Source organism: Mustela erminea, chromosome 5 (assembly GCF_009829155.1).
Source record: "Mustela erminea isolate mMusErm1 chromosome 5, mMusErm1.Pri, whole genome shotgun sequence".
NCBI classification, from domain to species: Eukaryota; Metazoa; Chordata; class Mammalia; order Carnivora; family Mustelidae; genus Mustela; species Mustela erminea.
The window spans coordinates 84,502,207-84,529,789 of NC_045618.1; the positions used below are offsets into that span (position 1 = coordinate 84,502,207).

The 27,583-nt window shown below is 42.8% G+C and overlaps 2 long non-coding RNA genes across 2 annotated transcripts in view; one reads left to right on the forward strand and one right to left on the reverse strand.

Moving 5' to 3' along the window:
- Positions 1-567: 567 nt before the first annotated feature.
- LOC116591253 lies at positions 568-15,172 on the forward strand. Its single transcript, XR_004285909.1, has 4 exons — positions 568-724; positions 4,542-4,625; positions 5,640-5,728; positions 14,727-15,172. It is a non-coding gene; the product is annotated as an uncharacterized LOC116591253 (long non-coding RNA).
- Positions 13,175-27,583, reverse strand: part of LOC116591255 — a 65,595-nt gene continuing 51,186 nt past the window's right edge. Inside the window, exon 3 of the long non-coding RNA XR_004285912.1 lies at positions 13,175-13,248. This is a non-coding gene — a long non-coding RNA (uncharacterized LOC116591255). The remainder of the gene's footprint in view (positions 13,249-27,583) is intronic.

Sequence of the window (27,583 nt, forward strand, 5' to 3'; positions counted from 1 at the left end):
TCAGGATCCAGGGTGCGAGCCCTACACTGGGCTCCACATCAGCAGGGCATCTGCTTGAGGATTATCTCTCTCAAATAAATAAACAAATCTTAAAAGAGAGAGAGAGAGAAGAAAATAAAGGAAAGGAAAGGAAAGGAAAGGAAAGGAAAGGGAAGGGAAGGGAAAGGAACTCTAACTGACTCTGGTTCTACCAACAGATTAAAAAGTAAATGCAGCTGGGGGCGCCTGGGTGGCTCAGTGTGTTAAGCCTCTACCTTCAGCCCAGGTCATGATCTCAAGGTCCTGGGATTGAGCCCCACATCTCTGCTTATCGGGGAGCCTGCTTCTGCCTGCCTCTCTGCCTACTTGTGCTGTCAAATAAATAAATAAACTCTTAAAAAGAAAAAAGTAAATATGGCGGGAAGAAAGGGGACTGGGGGGCAGTGTGTTTTTTAAATTTGTATGCCTTTATATTGTTTAAATTTTTACAAGCTTTTATTTAGAAATTACTTTTTATAATGAAAAGAAGTCAAATAAGTTGGTTTTTTTTTTTTTAAGTTTTTTGTCTATAAAGAAGGAAAAGAAATGAGAAGGGATGGGCAACTATGAACAAATGGAGTTGGTAAAAATTTCCATGACCCTACTGGCAAGATTATTTTGGTTTCATTAAAAAAAAAGCAACAACAACCAAAAAAAAGCCATCTCAAAGGAAGCATTGTGAAGAGAAGGAAGGACATACTATGCTGTGAGTGACTGAAAAAATTTCTTTTGTCCTTTAGATTTGCTTGATACACGTAGATTGCTTTCTTACCCTTGAAATTCACATGACCACATTCCTTCTGCACTACAGAAGAGCAACAGGCATGATCAAATAAGCAAGCATTAGATTTTAGAGGCAGGCAATGGAAAATCCGGTGGTAAGGGGCCAGCAGGGCATGGTTTCTTATATGTGTGTGCTTCCTGTAAAATGTGGAATGCGTACGTGTGAAATCACCAGTCACTACATTTGCAATAACTTAATAACATGACGGTTCCTCCACCCGTCCTCTTTCCCCACACGGAGTTCCAGTTTCACACGGGGCTACTTACAGTGAAGCTTTACAAAGAAAGAAGGAAGCACACCCACCCGTGAGGAGCGGTGTGTTTCAAACGCCCCATTCTGGACTTGATGAAAGTTTCTTTTATCACATTTATCAATAATACTACATAGTTCAGAGTGGATGGTCCAAATATTGTATTTAATTGTCTCCCCATGCCCTGGACCTTTCAAACTACGAATAATTATTTAAAAGGCTTTCCCTCACCAAGGCAGAGCTAACAGACAAAACAATCCTAGCCAGGGTCATCTTCTTTCTGCCACAAGACCGCACCTGTTCCCTCATCTGAACTAAAAGGGGAAGGAAAAAATGGGATATTAAAACACCCAGGTCCTTTTTTCTGATGCCAGGAAAGGGATGAGAGTTCCTGTTTCTTCACCGTTGTTCATGCTAAAGAGTCTCCAAGTACGTAACACTTAGGGGAGTTAGCTCCTAGCTCCATAAAAGCAAATAGCTCTGCCGGGGTGAGGCAGCAGCTGGCCAGTGGGGCCCAGTAATCCCCAGCAGCACACCAGGGGCTAAGAGAGGAGATGGCTGTGTTTGAGGAAACTGACAGAATCTAGAGAGAAACCAAAGCTCAATACCTTGTCTGTCACTCTTCTTAAAACTTAGGAAACAGCAAAAATAAGGCAAATTGCTGCTTGAGGAGTGACTAAGGAGAGAAAATGAAATTTGGGGCCTACTGCATTTTTCTTTCTTTCTTTTTTTTTTTTTTTTAAAGATTTTATTTACTTATTTGACACAGAGAGAGAGATCCTAAGTAGGCAGAGAGGCAGGCAGAGAGAAAGGGGGAAGCAGGCTCCCCGCTGAGCAGAGAGCCGATGCGGGGCTCGATCCCAGGACCCCGAGATCATGACCTGAGCCGAAGGCAGAGGCTTTAACCCACTGAGCCACCCAGGTGCCCTCTTACTGCATTTTTCTAAAGCAGCCCTTGAAACCCAAGCCAGGCTTGGTACCAAGGCAGATAGAGACGGATAGGTCTGTGGAAATGGCTAAATTTAGTAATAATTCAGAATAATGCCATATCCTGGAACAGATTCAAAGTGGTATTTTACATGACTATTCAATTAGCAGAACCAGCTAGCTGACCAAATGAAAGTGGTATCTGGCTCCCAAAGAGAAAGTAGACCATGAACATGTAAATATTTTAATTAAAGTAGAATATAGAACTCACTGAACTTCACATTGAACTTGGGACTATTATCCACTGCTTAAATCTTAGCTCTGACACTGTCAAAAATAAGCAGCGAGTAAGAATGCAATGTTTTGCTTTAAAAAAAAAATGCATTTTTGAAAAATCCAGAAGCTAAGATCATTAACAATGCTAAAGCAGTAAAAAAAAAGTCATGAATGCTCATTCTACCATTTGCAATTTTGGAAGAATGTTTTCCGTCTGTCCTTGAATCTTATGAGAGTATTTTGAAAAACATCAATCAAAGGTCTGCTTTGAATCTCCAGGTATGGAAACAGGGTATGATGGGAAAGCCAGATGGTCAAAGTATCAGCAGAGTTTTTGCATTTGTGATTAGTACAGAGAAGGAGGACTATGTTTGAAGTACCACAGATGGGAAATGCCAACTTCATCACTAAAAGTATTATCCTCACTTACCCCACAATCTGGAGACAAGCCATGCCCTTGCTCTGTTTAAAGATGGCAGTCCTTGGGGCACCTGAGTGGCTCAGTGGGTTAAAGCCTCTGCCTTCGGCTCAGGTCATGGTCCCAGGGTCCTGGGATCGAGCCCCACATCAGGCTCTCTGCTCAGGAGGGAACCTGCTTCCTCCTCTCTCTCTCTCCCTCTGCCTACCTGTGATCTCTATCTGTCAAACAAATAAATAAAAAAATCTTTAAAAAAAAAAAAAAAAAGATGGCAGTCCTTTTCCAGACAAGGGGCAACTTAACGGACCCATTTAATTACCCTCACACCACACCTCCTTGGTTAAGACGTAGTCAACACGATCTCCATTAGTTAATAAAAGGAGTTACAGCCAGTCATTAAAAAATAGCAATCTTCTTAGAGATTTAAATACTACATGTACATTTTATCATCCTGAAAGACAAACTGGAAAAGAAAATCTATAACTGAGTGATTGAGCAACACAAGTGCGCCAGCTAATACACACGTGCATCTGAGTGTGTGCACACCTGAGCACAGTTACATTTTTAAGTAGCAGGAAAAAAATCATCCTTTGAATGTTTAAGAGATCTCACTGGCTGCTCAACCACCTCCCCCAACCTCTTGTCTCAGGCAGGAAGAGGACTATTATTTCCTTTTGCCTAGAAGCAAAGGGGAGTGTTACCCAATGTCCTGTAGCCAATTAAAGAGAAGGAGGGGGAAAGAGAGAAAAAGAGACAGAGGGAGAGGGCAGCAAGGCAAGGGAAGGGACACGGAGGAAGGATGTGGTCTCATCCAACATCAACTTCTGTTTAAGTACCCAGCCCAGCAGACCATCCAGTCTTAGAAGTCCCTGTCATCTGCCTTGGAGTTCTGGCCTGTGTTTGTCCTGATTTAGATTACTGCTAAAATAGAGAAAACAACAACCCCACACATGAAGTCGGTGAAGCAGAAGAAAACATAAATTTTCCTTTAAAAATATTTGGAATTGGAAGTCTTTGGAAATGGATGATAAAAATACAAAATTGGCAAATGCTTAAAAGTATTTGTAATTTTCCCTTATTTAACTTCAGTAATTATTTATCTCAAAATGAAACCACAACTATTCGTAAAGATGATGTTTTCTGACTCTTGATTTGGGAGTTTCTGCCAGAAAGCAACTGAGGCATACACCAAGTTCACAAACCCATGCACACACCAGGTGAAAACAGTCAGGAGAAGACTTTGTGTCACCAATTTCAGCTGCTTTTCTTTCTAAGGAAAAATCCGCATCACTTTCATTTAAGAAGTTTGTTTGTTTGTTTGTTTGTTTTTAACTCAAATCAAAAGGATGACAAAGAATTAATAACCTTATTAGCTTTTAAAAACCTTAGAAATTGACAGAAAGATACACAGTGCCTAAGAAAAATGTTCAAAGGACATAAATACTTGTAAATGGCCGATAATATGTGAAAGGATGCTTCAGGACATTAAGAATCTAAGGAGTGGAAATTGCAAGCACGAGACACCATTTTTCACGTCAAATTGGAAAAATATTGAAAATAATATGGAGTGCTGGGGAATATATATAAAAATAAGTACAGTGATATACACTGCTAGTATAAATTGATTCAGCCTTTCTGAAGGAGTGCATGTGCGTGTGTGTTTTTTAAAACCTTAAAAGAATGAGCACTCTTTGATTTAGCAACTAGATATCTAGAAGTTCATCTCAGAAAGCATCATAGAGGTGCTTAAAATATAGCCATAAGGATACTCATTAGAGAGCTACACATATTGTCAAAAACTTGGAGACAGCCTAGATGTCCAACAACAGAGAATTGTTTAAATTCTTTATAAAACATTTATGTTACAGAACACTGTGCAGAAGCAGAAGAATATTTAATGTTCATAACACATTGTGAAAAAGATTTCAACATGACTTACTGCACTATTTCAGGTCAGTATTCACAGACCAAAACCAAGAGAAAATAATTCATGCTACCAGCAGTTCTCTCTGGGAACTGGGAATATTGGTGATTTTTATTTGATTCTCATTGTTTACCTATCTTCTTGATAATGTTGTTACTACATTTTTCTAAACAATGTCAAGATATAATTCACGTATCACACAATTATGTTATTACTCCTAAGAAAACGGCAATAAATAAGAAAAAGACAATACTTATTCTCAGTGATTGAGGCCATGCTTCAGGAGACAGACATTTCATTCATATTTGATCTCAATTATTCTAACATCGGGTTCATATCCAACATCTGTACAGCATTTTGCATTTTATGATGCACATTTACCTTTGCACAAGGGTCTTCTAGCCAGGTGGACCTTATCACAGACTAACAACTAATGACCTATACCTATCATAGCACAAGTAACTAAATCTTTTCAGGGGTCTTTGCTCCCTCTTAACAGAAATTACACTGTGAATAAGAGAGCAGAAAGAGCCTTATTCCTTTTTTTTTTTTTAAAGATAATTTATTTATTTGACAGAGAGAGAGAGCACAAACAGAGCAGCAGAGGGAGAGGGAGAAACAGGCTCCCTGCTTAAAAGAATGAGCACTCTTTGATTTAGCAACTAGATATCTAGAAGTTCCCTGCTTAGCAGGGAGCCTGACGCGGGGCTCAATCCCAGGACTCTTGGATCATGACTTGAACCCAAGACAGACACTTAACCCACGGATCCACCCAGGTGCCTGGAAAGAGCCTTATTCTAAAGACTTAGATATGTGTCATGTCCCCCTGACACACTGCGGGTCTTCACCAAATTCCTGGCATGACCCATACAAAAGAGAGAAAGAATAGGACATCTGTCTTTCTCCATTGTTGCTCTCAAGACATCAAGGATTAACACCCACACGGGAAGTGCAAAACCATGACCACCATGGACATATCTGAAAACATATCCTATAATGTTCATTTCATTTTTGTTATTAACACACAAAACTACCTTTTTAGATGTGAATAAAAGCTGCATCCAGAGACACCTCAAATGTTGGCCAGTGTCTCATTGAAAGCACCTTAGTGATGCTGGGCACCTTGAAAAGGTCAGTGTGGGTAGTCTGCACACTTGGGGTGTTGGGGGCCAAGTACTGTCTGCAGGGGGAGCACACTGATTGCTCTCAGAGGGTGGAAAGAGTCAAAGTGTGGAAAAACAAGGGTCAGTACAACGGTTCAATGAAAGTGAAATCACACTGACCCAGAAATGCAAATCAGTGTGCCTGAGCCCTCTATAGGACCTGTGGCACCTAAACACTCTCTTCTTGCGTCAGATGACCTCATGTCCTGAGACAGGCTCCAGCAATTTCAAGAAAAGAGGTGAAATGTGGAGGGAAGTGGCAGGCAGCCAAAGAATCTAGTTTTATTTGAGAAGCATCTCCAAAATTTATAGTGGACTTCTCATAGGGAGAGAAAAAAAAAAAGGCACTTTTGAAGTTTATTTCCCTTTCTTTACATTGCCTTTACTACCTTTACTATTCCAAATTCAAAACCCAAAATCAGAGGTGATTTTAAAACTGTATCTCAAGGAATCATAAAAGTAAGAGCACACACGCTTTGAGATTTATAATGCTTATCTGCATTTTGTCCTACAAAGTTGCAAAGTGGGCAGGAAGCTCCGGGCTGCTGAGAAAAAAAGCTTCCTGAAATATAAATTCCAGGTAAATAACGTCATGGTTCTCCTCACTAATGGAATTATGAGGGAGATAGGGAGGGAAGACAGAGGGAAGAAAAGAGGCAGGGGAAGAGAAGGGAAAGGATAAATTAGAGAAGAAATGGGTGCAGATTTTAAAGAAGAAGAGCAGACACCAAAATCAGAGAGTGTCTCCTGGGGGGCCGGGTGGGGGGGCAGGGGGCGGGGACACGGAACAAAGTAAGCCAAGGACAGACAGCAAAATGATTGCAAATGTGTATCTCGAGCCAAATGGCTCAGGCTTGAACGCAGGCTCCACACCTAATTTCTGGGTGACTGTAGGCAAGTTACTTAACCTCTTGAAAGGCTTGTGGAGAGAGATTAATTGCCAGAAACTACACAAAGTGCCTGGAGTGATGTTAGAGCAGGGTGGCGTTGAAGTACCACAAGTTATGGGGACATCCCTTCCCTGGCCCAGAGGGAGGCATGAGCCAGACTCCCCACATGTACCTTCCACTGTCTCCACACCTGTGGTCCTTTGATGAGAATGGCCATTTGGGGGCCTGGCCACACACCAAAGACATGGGGTGTTAATTTCTGAGTTCAGATCTGTTCTGCTACTTGGCAGCTGTTGTTTGTGTGCTAATTTATACAACGAATACTCCCCAATTATTCACTACCTTCAGGTTCTGGGCTAGGGTCTAATGAATGAAAACAGGCCTACCCTGTCCTCATGCAGCCTACAGGCTCACAAGAGAGTCAGAGAGTAATAAAAAAAATTAAGCAAGTATGAATAAATTTAAAACTATGAAAAAGGCACACACGCATAAAGTACATGGAAGTCCCTCGAGAAAGATGCTATGGAGCTGAGCTCTGTTAGCATAGTGGGCAACAGCCTAGACTCTAAAAGGGAAGGGAAGAGCCACGTAGGCTCAGGAAACAGCTGGAATAGTGGAAGCCCAGAAGATGAGAAGAGACTGGAGAGGTCATCTGAAGACAAACCAAGCAGGGCATGGTGGACCTGGTTAAGGACTTTGGTCTGTGCCCTAAGAGAAAAGAGGAAAATCAGCAGAGGATTTTTAATCAAGAAAATTATGTGGGCATACATGAGTTCTGAGAAGACCACTCAAGCTTTGGTGCGGGGGATAGATTTGAGGAGGGCAAGGAAGACGACCGAGGTGGATACTGAGCCATCCACGGAGGGCAGATGGTGGCTGGAGCCAGAATGGAAGCCGTGCAGGGTGTCTATGAGTGGGTGGATGTTAGTTACCTCAACAAGACTCAGAAGCTGGACAGACAGGGAAGGTTTCTCGCTGGAGGAAGTGGATGCGGAAGCTTTCATCCACTGGGACAGAGAGTCCTGGGAGAATGCCAAGGTTGGGGGAGGCTTGTCCCTGGGTTTAGTTTGAGGTACATTTTACTTATTTGACCTAGAGGAAGTCAATTGCTTGTGAGGATTAAATGAAATCATGTGCCTCTTGAATGCCTGACACAGAATAGACGCCCAGTAGCCGATAACTGTGTTACTGGGATTTTAGGCGAGAGATACAGAAGCAAGCTTGTCTTAGTCTTCCACAGACAGCAATATCCTTCACTTTCAGTCCAGATATCACCTTTTTTTTTTAAGATTTTATTTATTCATTTGACAGAGAGTGCGTATAAGCAGGGAGAGCAGAAGAAGGAGAAGCAGGCTCCCCACTGAGCAGGGAACCCAATGTGTGGCTCAAATCCAGGACCCTGGGATCATGACCTGAGCCAAAGGTAGATGCTTAATCAACTTAGCCACCCAGGTGCTCCCCGGTATCACCTTTCTTGAGTATCTAATCCACAAATGCAAGATCCTAAAGTAGAATGTCCCATTTGAGCACAAAGTAAATCAGGATTCTTGGATCACACTGGGGAGGAATTCACATTTCATTTATGAGGACATTCCTTGATCTGCCCTTTAAAAAAAAATTGCTATGAGAAGTCATGTTCTGAGAACTGCATATGTGATATTTTCTCTTTTTCACATCTTGCACAGGGAAACAACTTACATCTAATTGTCTAATTTATTATCTTTTAGGATAAACATATATTTAATAAATATTTCTTAAGTACCTCCTTTATGTAATGAACTATGGAATACAAAGACAAATAAGACACATTCCTTGTTCTTAATGAGTTTGTGGGCTGGTCAGAGTCACATATATGTATTAAAATACCATGAGGGTGTGTAGGATGACAAATCACGAGGAGCAAAACTCTCAGATGTGGAAATAGAAGATCCTAAGTTTCAAAAAGTGGAAAATACGTGCTGCTTTCAAATGCTAAGTCAACCCCATGGTTTGGGTGGTTAAGGGTCCTATTCAGATTTGGGGGTCTGGAAAACCACTGGGATGGACACCCTCTCAACCCAAAGAGAACAGAAGATGAAAATACTATCAGGTCTGGATATAATAAATGTCAAAAATAAGCAGTCAAAAATCATTATTAAATTGAATTTGGGGAAGGTGAAAAGGGAAGACCTGACATGCTAAGTCTTAAGAAAAAGAGTATTTGCTAAAGAAATTGTCTACTAACATCAAATTAGAGAACTATTCATACAGCCATAGAAGTGATGGGTATTATGTCACATGACTGACAGCCATGGATTTGACTCATAAAAGTTACTTGAAAAAAAATCCACAGAATTCTGCCCAGTACTAGGTCTGCTAACCACCTTCCCTTGTCAGCTAAGAAACAGCAAACTCAAGGAGCCAGCTTACCCCACACATTCTTGCGCTTTGTAAAATTTCTTCTGAAATTTAAATTAAAACCTGTTCTTCAGTAATGAGCTTTATTTTCAACCAAACAGCAATTTAAACATGCCATTTATTTTCTGTCTGCCACGAGATCAGGAAACTGGCATGATTGAACATAAAGCAAAGCTAATTCTAAGAATTTCCAAAACCGAAGACTAGAAGCTAGAATATTTTTACATCAGGGAAACTTGAGACTAAGTTCTATAGAGTCTACTTTCTAGGTGGTCTTGTCCTCTGATAACTGAAATGATTAAGACCTGAACATTCACTGAATTGCTTGAAATAAGAGTCTAGACTTTAGCTAATAGATTCTGTCAGTTAGTCTCCTGATTTAATCCAGAACAATACCTCCCCATCTAGCAGGCTGGTTGCCATGAAGCAGAAAAAAGTAATTCTATTAATGGAAAAATCCATGTTCAACACATTCTCTAAGACTAGACCCAAATGCCACCTCCATTACTGCCTCCCTGGTCATCACGCATGGCTCTTGTGGAGTCTTTGTCACACCAAATGGAAATTGTTTCCAGTGCTCATCTGCTTGTCTACACTGTGCTCTCCTCAAGGGCAAGGACCAGGGCATATGCATTTTTGTGACATAATACCTGACATGTAGCAGGCATTGCTGCACATGGACAAAAACACAGAAATGCAATCAGAGAGATAAGGGGGCCAGAGAAATAACAAAACTGCACACCTCCCACAGTCATACACAAGAGGAAAGGCAATGAAAGACATTGGAGGTATGGTATCATGTCAGGTAGGATGCTGAGGGAGCTGGATGTCAACCAAGGACCTGAGCAGGAGAGCCTATCCCTTCTCTTTTTTTTTTTTTTTAAAGATTTTATTTATTTATTTGACAGAGATCACAAGTAGGCAGAGAGGCAGGCGAGAGAGAGGAGGAAGCAGGCTCCCTGCTGAACAGTGAGCCTGATGTGGAGCTTGATCCCAGGACCCTGGGATCATGACCTGAGCCAAAGGCAGAGGCTTTAACCCGCTGAGCCACCCATGCATCCCCTATTCCTTCTCTTTAAAGGTGACTTTGCCCTTGGAATTTCTCCTTGGGCCTAGGCTCACTGGTCAAAGGAATGGAGCAACTCCAGAGGCTGAGTGTGTTGTCTGAGGCAAGTCCCAGGCTCCCACCTAAGTAATACACTTGTGGCTGGGGTTTGAAGTCCTTGCTGTTGCTTTTTGTTTGTTGAGTTTTAATGGAGAGTGGAGGGGAAGGGATCTTAAAGGCAAAGGTGCTTGGGAAATTAACATTTCGGGTTCTACATGCACCATGGGCTTGAGGAAGAAACTCAGCTGCACAACCCCTCAAGATACACCATGAATTTGTATCACCCTCATTATGTAAGCCTTCATCAAAGCAGGAAGGGGGGTTAAATTCCATAACCCAATAGGAGTTCAGATGAAAATTTTATAACTTTTAACTTTGATGCTTTCCAGAGGAAATTTTCTTCTTTGTTTTATACTCCTTGTAGGGGAGGGAGATTGTTTTTAAAAACATAATTTTTAAAGCCGTCTTTTAGATTAGATATTAAAAAATGCCAGAACTGTTATATAATGTTTTAATTTCTAGCTTTAGTCTTCATGTTAGTAAACTTAAAATTGTAATTCTATGAGCAGACACTCTTGAAGAACTTTTCTTCACTTATTAAATCAGGGATCACCAAATTTTCAAACTCAAAGGGACCTCCTCAGCTGACTGGTCTAATATCCCCACCTGGACTCTCTCCCTGCTGTGTAGAACTAGGAAGAGTCACATTGTCAAGAACAACCTTTGTACTGACATAAATCCAATAAACAGGATTTGATTACATGTTATTAAAAGGTAGTATTTCCCAAAACATATTTCATATAAAACTAGACTTTTGAGATAATATTTTAATAAGATTCTGTGGTCAAACAAGTTTTATAAGGACAATGCTCAAGAAAGCTCAAATAGTATGGATGTTAGGGAGGGTATGAGCTATGGTGCATGCCGTGAAGTATGTAAACCTGGCGATTCACAGACCTGTACCCCTGGGGCTAATAATACATTATATGTTTATTAAAAAATATAAAATATTATAAAATAATAAACAAACAAATTTTAAAAAAAGAAAGTTCAAATGGGATTTTGTTTGTTTGTTTCGATTTTAAATGATCAGACTCCTCAGAACATTTAAGACACCAATGAAAACATCAAGACTATCAAAGAAGGAGGTAAAAGATACAGTGTCCAGGACCCCAAAACTCTTCTCCCACACCAAGAAATAGCCATGGCTAGTGTTCAGTGGAACACAGCTCAGGAAAAGTGGCTATGAAGTTTTCAGCCACAGCGAACATCTATAATTTGTAGTAGATACTGGCTTTTAGTCACAGAGGTAGCATGTAAAGTTGGCCTTGAGCTTTCTAGTAGCGAATTCAAAAGGCATTAATCCTATGATCAATGATCACATAAAAAGTTCATGACGTTCATCAGATTAAAATAGTTGTCTCAGAAGTGCCGGCCATTCTCAATGCTTAGAACAAAAAGGTATGGCCACTCAAGTGTTTGTGTAAACAGGATCAGGATGACATCCTCAACTTCATCTCCTTTAAGACACAAAATGCCATTTTGTAGGCAATCCTATAGCAGCCTTTTTTGGAGACTAATGGTGTATTGCTGTGGTGTAGCTCAGTAGAAGCAGATTTACAAGGAATCATACCATGTTTCACATGTTCATAGTTCTTAATTGTCTAGCTCAACCCAAGACTCTAATCCCATTCTCCCATTAATCAGCTATGCCCGCTCTCCAAGGGTGAATCATTTGCCTACTCTGGACTTGAACTAGATGGTCCCTGAAGCCCAGCTTCAAAGTGCTAGAGGTCTACAGGATTTATTACTTTGTTTTTCAGAAAAACATCAAGATTTCAGTGTCCTTGAAAGTGTGACTCCATCCTTGCGGGTATCTATACCTTTAATCGCTTGCACTCATGGTGGATATGTTTAACACGTCATGAAAACCTCAAGCCATGGCCATGAGGTCAGAAATTTGGAAAAGCCAGAATAAAAAGGGGGAGACTAAGAACAGGAGTGGAAGAGTGTCAAGCATAATTTTAGCTACTTGAGCATTTAGCTTTAAATCAACCTTGGTTTCTTTAGGAGTACTTTGATAATGATGGTAATCTTAGTCATAATCCTCTGCTCTCAATGAGTCTATAGTTTTCATAGGTAGCAGCAGCAGCAGCAGCAAACACGTATTTGGTGCTTCCAACATACAAGACCCTAATGCAAGTATGAGACACAATTCCTCTTCGAATGCTCGCAATAACTCAAAGAGGTAGATGCCTTTCCTATCTAATTTCACAAATGAAGAAACTGTGATTCTGAGGGGTTGGATAACTCGCCTCAAGTCCTGTGAGTAAGGAACAGATCCAGAATTCAAGCGGGCTCTGGCTCTGAGGTCTAACCAACATACACGACTGCTTCTGGGCCCTTGAGGTCAGACACCACGGATCGTCGGAGAGGTGTCATCAATCTACCTACAGACCGGGTATCATATTAGAGTAACTTCCTCCCAAAATAAGACTTGGCTGGAAAGAAAAATATGGGGCTTTCTAAGAAAAGCAGCTCCATAAGAGCAGAGAATAATAAAGATTTTAATACTCTGTGATTATTACCCACCCAACAATGACCCAGAAAACAAGCCTCCAGTTTTCTTGGAAAACGGAAGGTGGTTTCCCCTGTGACGATATAGTCATGGAGTCCGCTGGTAAAACTTGAACGAAGAGACCACCCTAAAAGTCAACAGAGTTTCAGGGGGTGAGGAGGCAGACTCTCCTGGGGAACACAGGAGGCCCAGGTCCCACTCAGATGCGTGTCTTCTGCAAAGACCCTGAGACCCCAGGGCTATCTTCCTCCCACTTCACAGGAAATACAAGTCTTTGTTCCGATTGCTCTTCTTCCTCCCAGCCCTTCTCACTTCTCTTCCCAGCACACACTTGTCTGTTTGGAGATGCAGGAGAGGAATGTATCGGAAGTAGTCTAGCACCATTCTTTACATATAATCACATGTAATCAACATCTAGGAACCACGTCTCACACTTCTAATTACCTTCCTTCAGAGGATCTCAAAGCACTTTTCAGACAGTAATTAATCACCTCTTCTTAGGTATTTCCTCCTAAGACCTGAAAAGAGAAATACATCAATTATATGTCTTGTCGTCTAAACTACTACCAACATTTCTTTTGAAAACACACACCCACACACACCCACACACACACACACACACGCATACACGCAAGCATGTGCAGCGAAAGAGGAGGAGAGATGGGGAGAGAGATTTTTAAATGGTGACAAAGTGGTGGAATTCTTCATATCCTGTCCTGTGCTCACAGCAGGGGTGGGACCCATGTCATCTGTACACCATAAGTGTTGTAATGACGTAAAGTTTTCCTGTACATCATGAATGAAATTGAATCCATTTTCATCTGCGAAATTGCCTGCCTCCTTTTATTCATTCATCTTCTCTAAGCCACCCATACCCTGACTTAGCAAAACCACCCTCGCCTCGTCTCCTAGGCCATTGTTGTAGTCTTGAAGTGCAACCCTTCCTTCATAAAGAACTGTGTATTTCCAAACTGGGTGAAACAGTGCTTAAAAGTTGGCTACTTTCAAAATCAATGAAATTTACTTGGTCCTCAAGAGTAAACTGCCAACTCGTACTATCTTAAGGAATATGGACTATTAAGATGCTAAGTGGTTTTTGTTGTTGCTTTAATTTTTCCCTGGCTTTTACTAGGGTATTCTTTTTAAAAATTAATTTATATTTATTAACATATAAGGTATTATTTGTTTCAGTACTACAGGTCTGTGATTTATCAGTCTTGCACAATTCACAGCCCTCACCACAGCACAGTGTCCATCACCCAGCCACCCCAACCTTCCCACTCCCTCCACTCCAGCAACCCTCAGTTTGTTTCCTGAGATTAAGAATCTCTTATGGTTTGTCTCCCTCTCTGGTTTCATTTTTTCCCCTAAGAGTCTAAGTTTTAAGCTAGCTTTTAGTTAGCTCAGGCTGCCTCTTTGGTTTCTCTCCTGTCTGTCAAAATGAGACCTGGGAGAAAGCCAGAAACTTCTGATGTCTCAGTAGTCACTGTGGCTTCCTACTAGGAGCCCTGCCTCCACACTTGACATGGCCCCAAGTGGCTGGGCCTGGCCTCAGGGACAACGCCCGGCCATTTCCAACTGGTCCCTGAAAGGATTATATCAACAGTGACCAAAGGGGACAGCTTCGGGCTGAAGAAGTGTGGACACTGTGAACAGGAACTTCCAGCCCTTTCTGAGCACAAAGAGGCAGCGGTCTTTGCCTGCCAGTTTCAGAAAGAGCCTACCAGCCGGAAGTACACGGGCTGTTGTGTGGAGGTTTATCAGGCCTCTCTGGGCCCTGAAGATGGGCCTCTTCAGACAAACAAACATTTGGTTAGTGTGTGGGATAATCCAAATTATGATTAGAAACATATTACACAGCTCAAGACTTATGTTTGTCCAGGAACAAAACCACACACCCAAATCCCTCATCACTCTCCAGGAAGAGGCCTCTCTTCAGCTGGGATTGGGAACAACACCCTTTTCTTGAACTTTTCATCTTCTCACATATTTCTAGATCCCTGTGCTTCAACTTGAGGCACCAGCCTGGAAGCAGCATCCAGAGTGTTGAGCTTACTCCGTTTCCAAGGTGGCCGGCGTATGTGAGCAAAGCCTGGTCACCAGCAACAGGAGGATCCAGAAAGGTCGATTTCTAATGTTCTCATCATCAGGATTTGGAATAAAACATGAAATGAATTCGTCCTTGATACAGAATCAAAACTTTTTAAGAATATCTAATTTACCACCCTTAAAAGAAAGTTGGCCAGCAATGTTTACCCACTCCCTGCTATGAATCCCCCCATCTCTCTCTCTCTCTCTCTCTCTCTCTCTCTCTCTCTCTCTCTCACACACACACACACACACACACACATCTTGGCAGCAGCTGTAGCCAGACAGTATCTTCATCCTGGATGCCTTCTTGATTCCCAACACACAGCTGCTAAGTTGACCCTCACTCACCCTCTCCAGCTGTTGTTTGCAGAATTAGAAGTGGACAACTGAGGGAAAAGAGGTAAAGCTGTGCTAAGTGAAGGAGGGTAAGACTAATGTCCTCCTTTCTTGGAATCTCAAAGATCCAAGGGCTGTGTTGGAGGAATCAGGAGTAGCCAGCCAGGCACCAGAAAACATCCCTCCACCTCCCCTTGTCCATGCAACTGGAAACCCATGCCTTTCTTTAGGTGATTGAGGAAGTGAAACAATTTGCCATTCCAACTACTACCCCTGTGATGACAGCTCCCAAGTCTTCATCTTCAGCCTTGACTATATTCTTGAGCTCCAGATCTGAATACCAGTGTCATATCCAGGCACACATCCTGCCAGCCCCTCCAATTCAACATGATCTATTGTGAAGACCCCCATTCCCAACCTAGCAGATACCTCCTCCTCAGTTCCCATTCTCGGCGGCATCCTGCCTCATCCCTGACCCCAGTATGTATGGGCTTGAAACCTTGGACTTGAAACTTTCAAAGCCCTCTTCTTCTCTACTGCCACATCATTCTATCTCTCAGATCTGCCCTCTTATTTCCATTTTTGTGGAAACGATTCTCTCTCACCAAAATTAATGTATTACTCTGCCTTGGTTTTGTCCTTCAATTAGAGATTTTTTTCCCAAATAATTCAGACTTTGTCCTTTGCTTCTAAAACATCAGTGGCTCTCCTTGACCAAGGATGTTTCTGAACAAGCTCTTCAAGGACCACCATAGCTCACCCACCACGCCACCTTTTCCTTCTCATCTGTCCTTGGATCCCTCCCTGTCTTCCAGCCATTAAAAATTACCTGTCTCCCTGGAGCACGGCAAACACACCTGGCTGTTGCTCATGCTACTTCCTCAGAATGGAGTCTCCTTCACCTCTTTCTCAATGATTAACAGTGAGTCCTGAATCACATGTGGCCTCCTCACCCAGGAAACCTCTTTCTTCTTCATTCCCGTGATACTTTTTTTAGATTAGTTTACATTTCATATATACATCTGATACTGTAGCCGGTCTATTCCCCTCATTCTATGTATGAGAATACTGAGGCACAGTATCTGCATCTACTACTTAGTTGCTCTGGAAATCCTAGTGAATTAAAATCAAGTCCTAGGGGCGCCTGGATGGCTCAGTGTTTTTAAGCTTCTGCCTTCGGCTCAGGTCATGGTCTCAGGGTCCTGGGATCGAGCCCCACATCGGGCTCTCTGCTCAGCAAGTAGCCTGCTTCCCCCTCTCTCTCTGCCTGCCTCTCTGCCTACTTGTGACCTCTCTCTCTGTCAAATAAATAAATAAAATCTTAAAAAAAAAAAAAAGTCTGTCTGTCTGTCTGTCTGTCTCTCTCTCTCTCTCTCTCTCTCTCTGTGTCTCTAAAACAAATAAATAAAATCTTAAAAAGGGGTGCCTGGGTTGCTCAGTTGGTTAAGTGACTGCCTTTGTTTCAGGTCATGATCCTGGAGTCCCAGGATCGAGTCCCGCATCAGGCTCCCTACTCAGCAAGGAGTCTGCTTCTCCCTCTGACTCTCTCTCTCTCTCAAGTACATAAATAAAATCTTAAAAAAAAAAAAAAAAAAAAAAAAGAAGCAGAAGGGTGTTGGGGGTGGGGAAAGGCAAAGGCAGACCACCCCTTTACTTTGGCAGTGAGGGAAAGGGAGAAGGTCCACCCCACCCCACATATCCAGTTCCCGCAGGGATCAACAGCCTTTGCCTATGGAAAGAACCTGATTAAGCAATGTCCCAGTGACTGCACTGTAACCAAGAACAAACTGAACACTGCCTTGAGGTTAAGAATTAAGGAACCAACCCCCACAGTGAGCTCACTGGGCCAACCACACACCAAGGAGCCTTTTCCCAGAGACTTCCTTCAGTGTAGTAACTCGACACTAAATCTTTCCTTGGTTTTGATCACGTATTTAAACTGTGGTTCTTCTACTTAAAATATTCTTTTTTAAAAAAAAAGCCTCAGGGGACTGTTGATGAGAGTAATTACATCGAAAGCAGACATCTCAAGCCAAAAGTTTCTTCGAAAACTTAGAAAACTCTCAGCCCTGCTGAAGTGACTAAAAAAGCTGAAAAAGTGAGGCAATGAATCGTTATTATTTAAATTCATTCAAATCTTAGCTGTTGAACACCTACCCTATCTAGGAAGCCACTGCGTCTACCTGTCCCATGTCACACCAGGTAGATGGAGTTATCCTCATTTTAGATGCAAGAAAGCTGAGATTCAGAAGAATGCATGCGAGTTTACTGTCTCTTAACTAGCTTAAATATTTTTGAAGAAAGCCCATGTACAGCCAATCCTACTGTATCTTCCTCAGTGTCAAAGAATAGTGAGTGTCCAAAAAATACTTGCTAAGCCTCAGAATCAAGATCCCCCCAACCTTTTGTGGAAGCCATACCTTCGGTTATCTCTGTCCTCCCTATTAACTAGATGTCGTCCCCTCCTGCCTCTGAACTGCTACTTGGCCACCAGGAAAACAAGCCCCCCAGGCTTGCACCTCAGGGAGCAGGAAGCTACTTGAGCTATGCCCCCAGCTGCCTCTGAATGCCACGCCCTGCTGCCGGGTCACGCCTCCCATGGCACGCCCAGCCAATCAGGGAAGGGGGATGGGTTTCGGGGGGGGGGGGGGTGCTGCTGTTCCTGCGAGAGGGCACTCCTCTGCCTTTCAACTTTGGCTGGCCTCTGGGAACCTGCCCAGGCTGCACCCGAATGTAACTAATGGTCCTCCCCACCTTCCAGTCTTCCCTTCTTCACTCTAGGATCAGACTTGCATCATAGTTTGACGACCCTCCCGGCTTTCCACGCTCCCCCTCTTTTTTTTTTTATTTTTTCCCCTCGAATAAAATCCTGGCACGTTTAATCCTGCGTTGATGTCTAATTTTTGGAGGACTGGAGACGAACACGTTCCAGTTTTTGCTCTAATAAATTGTTTATAATCTTTGTTCCCTTCATAGTATTTAGTGAGCACCTATGGTGTGCTGGGAGTATGATGGTCAACAACAAAAATGTTATTAAAGCCCTTAAGGAGCTGGTGAATAAAGCAAATAATTACAAAAATTTACTGCTGAGGGAGCTACGATAAGATGTAACAGGGGGATCCCAACGTAATCTATAGGACTGTAAGAGACTCCCCTAAATAAGAGCGGTTTTTGACAAGACCTGAAGGATGAGGAGGAGTTAATTGGGCAAAAATGTGGAGTGGTTCAGGCTGATGGAACAGAAGGTGAGAAGGCTCTGAGGTGGTAGGAAGCTCAACAAACCAAAGGACACAAAGGCAGAGGATGCAAAGCAATGAGACTAAAGAGGAAGACAGGGCCCATCTTGAAAATTTAAGATTATTTACATTTCTAGAGTGTGGTTCTTTGAGGGCAAATACCCTGTAATAACCCCCTTTGCTAGGTCCAGTATATTGCCTGGCACAAAGTGAATGCTCATTAAATATTTGTTGAATCAAAGTAGTAGTAATCCATAAGGAAATAACTTAATTTTTCTGTTATTATCCCTAATATCAAAGATGTAGCAAATTAACCCAAAGTATCAACCAGGTAGAGGCTTCTGGGCCCCACTGGTTGATCAAACTAATGATAACAATGAGGATGATCACTCTCAGGCATTGATTTAATCCTTGGAGATGTATAAGCAGAGAGACACAATGGCAGTGGGCACTATGGTGGGTAAGAATGCCCTTTGGACCAGACTGCCTGGTTCAAATACTGGTGTTACCACCTCCTACCTGGGTGGCCTTGAGCAAGTTACCTAACAACACCATATCCCGGGGTCCTCATGTGTAAGGCAGAGCTGATCACACTCTCTCCGCTGGAGTGTTTGCAGGAAGACTGCAGGAAATCACTACGTAAAGCACCCTTAGCAAGCTGCCTGGGGCACAGCATGTGTTCAATAAATGGCACCAATTGTTAGTATTCAAACATGGTTCTCTCTGCCAAGATAAGAGAACATCAGCAGGGAGATTTCCCAAACCAGTGTGAATTGTCATAAACCATAAGTCATCGGAACTGCGTGGGATCACTTACGATGTAAGAGGTCAGCTCTGGGGACCAGCTGAATGGGTTGCAAAGCCTGGGGCTTGGCCAAAAGACCATGCCCAGACATGCAGTTCATACACTTGGATTCTGAAACCCGCACTAGTACTTAAAGAGAGACCTGCAGATCAGACCAGGCAGTGAACCACGCACATGTTGATATATGCAGTACCCTCCCTGGGCAGGCAGCAGCTGGATAAAGGACAAGCTGCTTCTAGGTTTTCTGTCCTGGAGGACAGAGGCTGTGCCTCTTGGCTTTATTTCCAAATAGCAAAATGAAGCACCATGAGCAGACCCAGCTCAGTTCCTGCCTTTTGGATTTGTTTTTCCATGTTGGACATTGCAGTTAGAGCCCAAGCTTAGAAGAAAATGCCTATGGAATTAAAAAGGATGAAAGGGGAAAAACACCTGGCTCCCTCCCCAGGAACTGTGCCCCAGCTGGCTCTGGCTGCCTTGGAATGGGGTAGGGTGGCTGGGATGTAATTGCCCAGGCACAGATACGAGGTATGTGGGCCTACGTGCCCTGCTGCACACACCACCCGGTCGGGAGGGACTCTGTTTAGTCAGTGTCCATCTGATAACAACCCAAACCCGTAAGATGCCAGCTGCCAGCCAAGCTGCACATGTCCACACAGTGGCACCCAGAGGTCCAGAAGGCAAAACAAAGGACCTATTATTGACTCAGTCCCATGTTAGCACGTCATCCTCACCAAAACAAGTCTTGGGCCAGCTTGGCAGAGAGGCAGTTTCCAGGAACTCCATAATCTAAAATAGAGATTGTCAAATTCTAATGGTCTCTCTGATGGCAATTTCAACGCCCACCACTGAACCTGAGTCATTGCATTAGGATTTGGCACGTGGGTTCCTATCTCCTAGTCTTTTCTCCCCTTCCCACTGTCACCAGGCCCTGTGAGTGTTGGCTCTCTTGGTGCCCTCTTCTTTAGGGCACAGTATCCCTCAAGGCCTGAAACCTTTCTTCTCCCCATTTCACTAGGACATAATATTAATTATGGCCAACCCATGTTTATTACTTACACTGACCACGTAGTGCTCTAAGTGTTTTATATACATCTCAATTCCTTTACTTATAGTGGCAACCTTATGAGATGTGCACAGTTATTTTCCCATTTAACAGATGGGTAAACTCAGGCACCAAGAGGTTAAATAATTTACCCAAACTCACGTAGCTCATCAAGTGGTAGAGCCAGGAAGCATTGCTGATACTTCGAATCCCGAGTCTGGGCTCTTCTCCATCATCTCTACTTCCTCTCTATGTATGATCAATTTCCTACTGATGGAAAAATTTTAAAGGCACTTTAAAGGCCCTTTTTTCAGGATGAACTGCACTCTAGGGTGAGCTAGGATTTTAGAACTTTCTATTTTGCGTATAGTAGAATGGGGAAATGTTTCTAAATTAGGAGAGGCTAGGAAGGAAGCTACTACTCAAGACCTTGATTAATATGAATCATAATATGAATATTGAGAACTCTGGTATTTTTAGCCAAGTGAGTACTTGGGCAAAGTGTCTCTCTTGGTATAAGCTCTGCCTTGGAGTTGCCAGCTTAAGAGAGACATACTTAGCCCAGTGAGGGACCCGGGTACATAGTGAGGAAAAGCTTCTGTTGACCCCTGCTTTGTTCATAGTATTGCCTCCCGACAAGGAGAAATCACAACCTTGCAAATCTAAGCTTTGCATCCAAATTGGTGAGCCATTCCCAGGAATTCATCCCAGAAGGAACGCCATGCAGCCACAAAAATGAAGGAAGGGAGGGAACATTAATAAGCATGTACTCAGCTAGGATTTAATGCCCACAGAAAGCGTAGGATGTAGTTGCTATCTTCCCCATAGTGTGGCCCAGAGAGCTTATATATTCATCCAACGTTAAGTCTAGAACTCACACTCCATTCCAAAGGAGGGAAGGACTCAGTGCCAGTCCAAGTCCCACTTTTCCGGGAGCCTTTCCTGTGTCCTCAGACCCATCCATCCCTCTTTCTTGAAACACTGTATTAGTTGTAATCTTTGCCATAGTCCAATGCTTACTAACATTGTTTCATACTGGAGAAGTCTTGCTAAATTTGGGGGGCCAGTGGCTGTGAGTTGACTTTTTTTCAGGTTGTCCCTGTTCAGGGCAGGAAACCAGGAGAGGTAAAGACCTAGGACCACAGGCTTCTTCTCCCTGACCAAGGGAGAGTGTCACTCCATCCCCAACAGGTGCCACCTTGGCTTTACGAGTTACTATTGCATTATCTGGTAAAAGCCTTCCTGTTATTCCTGTCCTCCTTTGTCATTCCCTTTAAAACTCCTTGCAGATGGCTCCAGACAATGCAAAATATCCCCAAAGAAAGTAATTACGACTGCATTGTCACTAACTTGGGTTTGGCACAAGAGGAAAGATCGCCAAGTTTCCAACCCTGCTTCTGCTTTCCAGTAGCCTCCTCCCAGTGTGGCGCCAACCAACAAGACACCCAAAGTCGACTCGCAGCTTTCCCTGCACCCTAACACTTGGGGCTAGAAAGAATGCATTGCCACACAGCAGGCACACTCAGACATGCCTGTGTCATCACCAAGTCAAAGCCAACATATATTTCAGGAGAATTTACAAGGCAGAAAGCACCCTCTAATTTAACAAAAAAGCAAGTGGACTGGGTGTTTCCTTTCTCCTCCAAAGCTAGGACAGAAGCTTTTCTCATATTAAAGAGCCAGAACCCACCCAACCTGATTGTCTCCTCTCAGCCAAGGAGTACATCATCGTCAGCATGAGGGTAGACTGAGTCCCAGAAGAGGCAACAAGAAGAAGCTGTTGTCTCTGCCCCCATCACCTCTCCAGGATATGGGAGCGTGAGGGCGTGGTCAGCTGACTGCTTCAAGAACAAGCAGGGCAGTGGTCTGTTCCACATCCCCTGGGAATCTGAATATCACCTCACACCATGATTTACTACAGAAACAGAGCTGGGACCAGCAGAGACAGACCTAAAATACAATGGAAAAGTCTTCAAGTACAGGTCTTAAATGTAGGAAATTCTCTTAAGTCAGACTCCCAATTTCAGCTCACTCCACACTAGTGAGGCTTGAGCTATGGTTCCGCTCAAATCCTTATTTCTCAGCTACTTCCTGCACCTGCCCCTAAGGTGCACTGTGAAGGATGATGACCTAAGGCAAGAGTTCCAGGTGATGACCACAGTTTTTCCTGCTCCTCCTCTGATGGCAGTCCCCTCAAATTTTGTCTCAAGTGGGCTTATGTTTGGTGCAGTGCTTCCCCAGGGACGCATGCACAGTGTGGTCAAGGAGAAGGAACTAGAGACAAAGGGTGACTCCTTGTCCTCTTCCTCCCTGGCACTGTCCACATCTCTCTATAGCTCATCTACCACGTCTTTAGAAGGCAGGTACCCAGAACTGTCCTTCAGAGGCCATGGAATTAGCACAGTCTGTCTCGAAAGATTGATAGTGAAGAGCAAGTTCATTTTTTTTTTTTTGGTAATTTCCAATCTATTATAAACTCCAACTTTTTAACATAAAAATAAATTACTTGAAAAGAGTCTGAAGTAAAAGACATGTGAAATAGAAGAACAATTTTTTTGTTCTTAGATCCAACAGTTATAAAATCAGGTTGGCATATTGCTATAAAGGTTTCTAAACACTTAGTCTCAACTTCTTACTCATTCCCAGACCAGCACAGGTGTGAGTAGCCCTGCTCTAATGGAAGGCCTTTCCTACTTACTTAACCACCTAAACCCTTGAACCTCTGTTTTATGCAAGATGGGAGAACAGGCAGCATTTCAGCAGGCCAACCATGCCTCCCCTCTGTATATTCCAGGGATTTATTCCCAATCCTTCCTTAGGTTCCAGCACTACCTCTACCATTTGAATAGTGCTGACTTCCTCAGGAGGGGCTCTGTCTGCACTTCTCACTACAATCTGGAGGTACCTAACCCCAAAGCACCTTGGAGAGCAATGAGGAAACCATATGAGAAGGAACGGGCAAATGGGCAGGTCACTGTCTCAGGCCATCCTGTGTAGAACCGATGGGAATTTTGAAAAGCACCCCCAGAACATGTGAAAGGTCTGAGAATTGTTATCATTGGGGCTGGTAAGTCATGGCCCACCAAGGCTCACAGTCATGCAAGTGCCAGCCACATGAGAGCAGCTGCTGATTATTCAAAAACCTGTTGCTGGAGCCAGGCAGGGAGCAGTCCCTAACTGACTACAGATAGAAGAGGACAAGCTTCCCTGTAGCATTCAGGAGGGCCTGGGAATTAAGTGGGAGGAAATGGTGACCCAGTTTAAATACTTTCTTTACTTCCAGAAGAAGCAAAGAACTCTCAGTGCCTACCATAAATAAGGACTGATTGCACATTAGGAACAAAATTGGGTGTGATCACCTTTTAGCAGAAGGAAGCTGGAGAGTGAGGTAGGAAATACAGGGTGGGGAATAGGACTCCATTTCCTTGCAAAAATTTTAAAAACAGCTTTATTGGTGTGTAACTGACACCCAATATAATTTGCATATTTACAATGCATAACTCAACCAGCTTTGACATACATACACACTTAGGAAACCATTGCCACAATCATAATAATAATGAGCATACCCATCACAACCCAAAGTTTTCTGGTACCCTTTTCTAACCCCTGCCTCCTACTTCTTCCCTTCCCACCTACGAGGCAACCACTTTCTGTCACTATAGTTTGCATTTTCTAGAATTTTGTGTAAGTGGAATCACAGGGTATATACTGTTTGCTCTGATTTCTTTCAGCAAAATTATTTTGAGATTTATTCAGGTGGTTGTATCTATCACATTGTTCATTCTTTCTTACTGCTGAGTAATCTTCCACTGAGAAGCAATTTTACATCAAAAACTAGGTTAGCCCATGACTAAGATTTTGAGGTGTTAAGGGAAATTTATGAAGATGTGGGGTTTCCCCTAGAGTTGAGTTTGTTGCACCTATCTTGGGAAATAAACCTTTTTTGCTTCAAAATTAAGGAGGACAACAAAGAAAAATTAGGCATTTGTGATTCTTAAATGATAAAAAGGATTTTGTAATACCCAAGGTCTATGGGCTGTGAGGAGTTAGGAAGAAAGAACCGGAGAAACCAGGAATCATCACTGCTACCCAAGATACTTCTCAGCCTTCCTGATTTTCAATTCCTGATTCAGTTTATTTCTTCCCTTGTGGTAGGGAATAGTTTGGCAAGGATGTTCCCCTTAGTTGTGGTTTTGCTTTTGGAGTCACCAAAAAGGAAGACTATTCTACGGTCACAATTAACATTAGCCATTCATTTACTCGCTGAACATTTCTTAGGTGTCTTCTTCTGCTAGACATCAGACTGGGGATAGAGAAATAGGCCAAAGACTTATAAGAAGACTTGGTTTCTGCTTTCACAGAGTTGTAGGGTGTGCAGGCTTCACAGCTGGTTATTTTATGACAAATTCCTTCACAGTAAACAAGGGATCAGAGATGACAAATAGGTCAACATGGTGATTGGGGCCGAGCTGCTGCCACCATGGAGACATGACTGAATGTGGACATGGCAGCAAAGGAAGAGTTCTGATTCATAGATTATCAGCACAGCGTCCCATTGACAGTGACAGAGAATGCAACTCCTGCTGCCTCATACGGGGTAGTGAAGAAGATGGAAAGATATAGTGGGAATATGGAACATGTCTCCTGGCCCCACCCCCAAATGTGTCTTAGACAAGCACATTATCATTTGTCCTACCAAAACACAGAGAACCTATTTTTCTAAATAGGTGACAGTGTTCTAACAGAAGCTTTCATAAAAAAGCAGACCGGGTATTTGCTCCCAATCCTTCTGTCATAGAGTTATCCTAAAAGAACACAAATGGAATACAGCAGGATACAAAGCTGAATGAGTAAGGTGATGATTACAGTTAAACAACCAACCTATTCCTTGGAAGGGAGGAGTGTAGTGGGGAAATGTCCAAGGAAAACATCCAAAAAGTTGAAAAACCACTTGTTTGTGTCTTCTTGAAATTTTCTTTGGTGAGTATTCTGCTATTACATTTTTGAAGAACTACTTTGAAACATACTCTTCATGGAAAGTCATGGGTTCTCAGCCAAAGGAAACCAAAGTCAACATTCTGAATCTGCCCATAGTCTGAGAGAAGCCTGGCCATGGCGGGACTCCAGGGAAAGCAGTGACAGAGGAGGGGTAAGACCTTGTGGGAGGATTTTTGCCAGCCTGACTCTTCACCCTCGTCACCCTCAGATGCAGAGAGCCAAGAAGGGGTGCAGCCGAAGTGGGACTGCAGTGCATCTGGAGAGCAGTGCAGAGGGGGGCATTAGCATGCAGACAGCCTCAGAAGGGCCAGGACCAACAAGGCCAGGACCTGACTGGTGACCATGAGAAAGTAACTTGATGGGCCTTCAAGATCCTTGCTTATAAAAGGAAAAAGCAAGTCTGGATAACCTCTAAGCTCCTTTTAAACTCTAAATGTAGGAATCCAAGTTGTATGGTTCACTTCAACATTTATCCATGGTAGCCCTTGGCTGTACCTGAAGAAGCCCTGTGGGTCAACCACCACCAACGTCCTCTTTCATTTAGCACACATCAATGAAAAACCATTGAACACCTGTTACTAAATGTATAGTGACATGTATTTTCCAGAAAAAGAGTTCTACAAAAGCAGTCCCTGATTAGAGCAAGGGCTAAGAGAGCAAATCCACTTCTTTGATAATGTGACAATCCATGTGGTTAGGAACACAGGAAAAGGGATTTCCCAGGAGTCATGGAATGGAAATTGACCCATAGCTCAATGGGGAGAGGCCAAGGCACTAAGAACATGCCTGCTGCCTTCATGGGCACTGCTGTTGGAAGAGGTGGCCCCAACTTACTCCCAGAACTATCTCCACTTACCACTCTTGACTCAAGTGAGAGGTAAGTTGTTGTCTGTTGGTGAGGAATGTGACAACTCACGCACAGATGGGTGGAGCAGGAAGCCAAGGGAAGGTCAGAGAGAAAACAAAGGGGTTTCCTGTGATGAGTCACTGCCCTCTGGAAAACAATTTCAGAAGTCATTACATCCCCAGCACCTGTCCAAGGCTTGTATTTTGTACTGAAAAAAAAAATGTGGCAAACGAAGCATCGAACCACATCTGAGAGCCCACAGGCCACGTACATGGCTAAAATCTGGGAGAAAGCCAGGCCAGGTCAGGCACATGTGACAATTTGCACATCACCCACCAGTCTCTCCAAGCAGAGACATTGTGGGTGGGCTGAAGATGTTCAATTCAAATCACCTTTTTCTTTAAATGGAGCAAACATTATACTGTTCTTTCCTCTGATAATCACAGATTGGATTTTCAGATAAAGGGTTTTCTTCCTTTTTTTTCCTATTGCCTTGTGACTAAAGGCAATGAAAGAGTAGTGGGCGTGGTACATAAACAATGAATCTTGGAACACTGAAAAAATAAAATTAAATTTTAAAAAATCAAAGGGGACACCTGGGTGGCACAGTTGGTTAAGCCAATGCCTTCGGCTCAGTGGCAGTGTCCTGTGGCTTGAGTCCCACATGACCTTGCTCAGTGGGGAGCATGCTTCTCTCTCTGCCTCTGCCTGCCACTCTGCCTGTTTGTGCATGTGTACGTGCTCGCTCTCTCTCTCCCTGACAAATAAATAAATAAATAAAATCCTTAACAAAATAGAAACTTAAAAAATCAAAGTTTCTAATTGTAACAAGCTTGCTGAATCTAGAAAAAAAACAAATTTGACTAATTCTGGAATGGAAATTGTTGGACTCCACATGGGATAAATTCCTTTCCTTGGTTTATGCTGAACTGAAAACAAAAACCAACATTTATTTCCTCACGCATTAAAAGGATGAGGTTTATATGTAGCAGGGTAAAAAAGACATAGGTCTCAGGTCGCTCCTGGATAGCATATATAATAAAACTAAGAGAGTAAACTAAGACACAAGAAGACATAGAAGCCAGAATTCGAGGATCCAACTTGGGAGAGAGGTGGAGGAAAGTTCCAGGGTGATGGTGAGAAGAACACGTAGCAGTCCTGGAGAGCTACCTGTCCTGATAGGGGATGGGAGACAGGAGCCTCTTAAGAGGGCTCTATCAGGGAATAAATAAATAAATAATGTTTGCACATAGATTGAGATGTGATTAGCAGTTATGTGAAAGAGCTCGGTATAGAAAACCAAGCAACTAAGCAAATTAAAGCAAAAATAAGTTAAGTATTAACTCCAGGCACGAAGAATTTGATAAAACAGAAAGCACACTCCTAGTACCCTATATGGCTCAGCCTTAGTGATAGTTACATACCTGTAGAAATGTGATTACTGAATATTCATTTAATCCACATTACCAAACATATTTGGAGAAAGGGAGGAAGG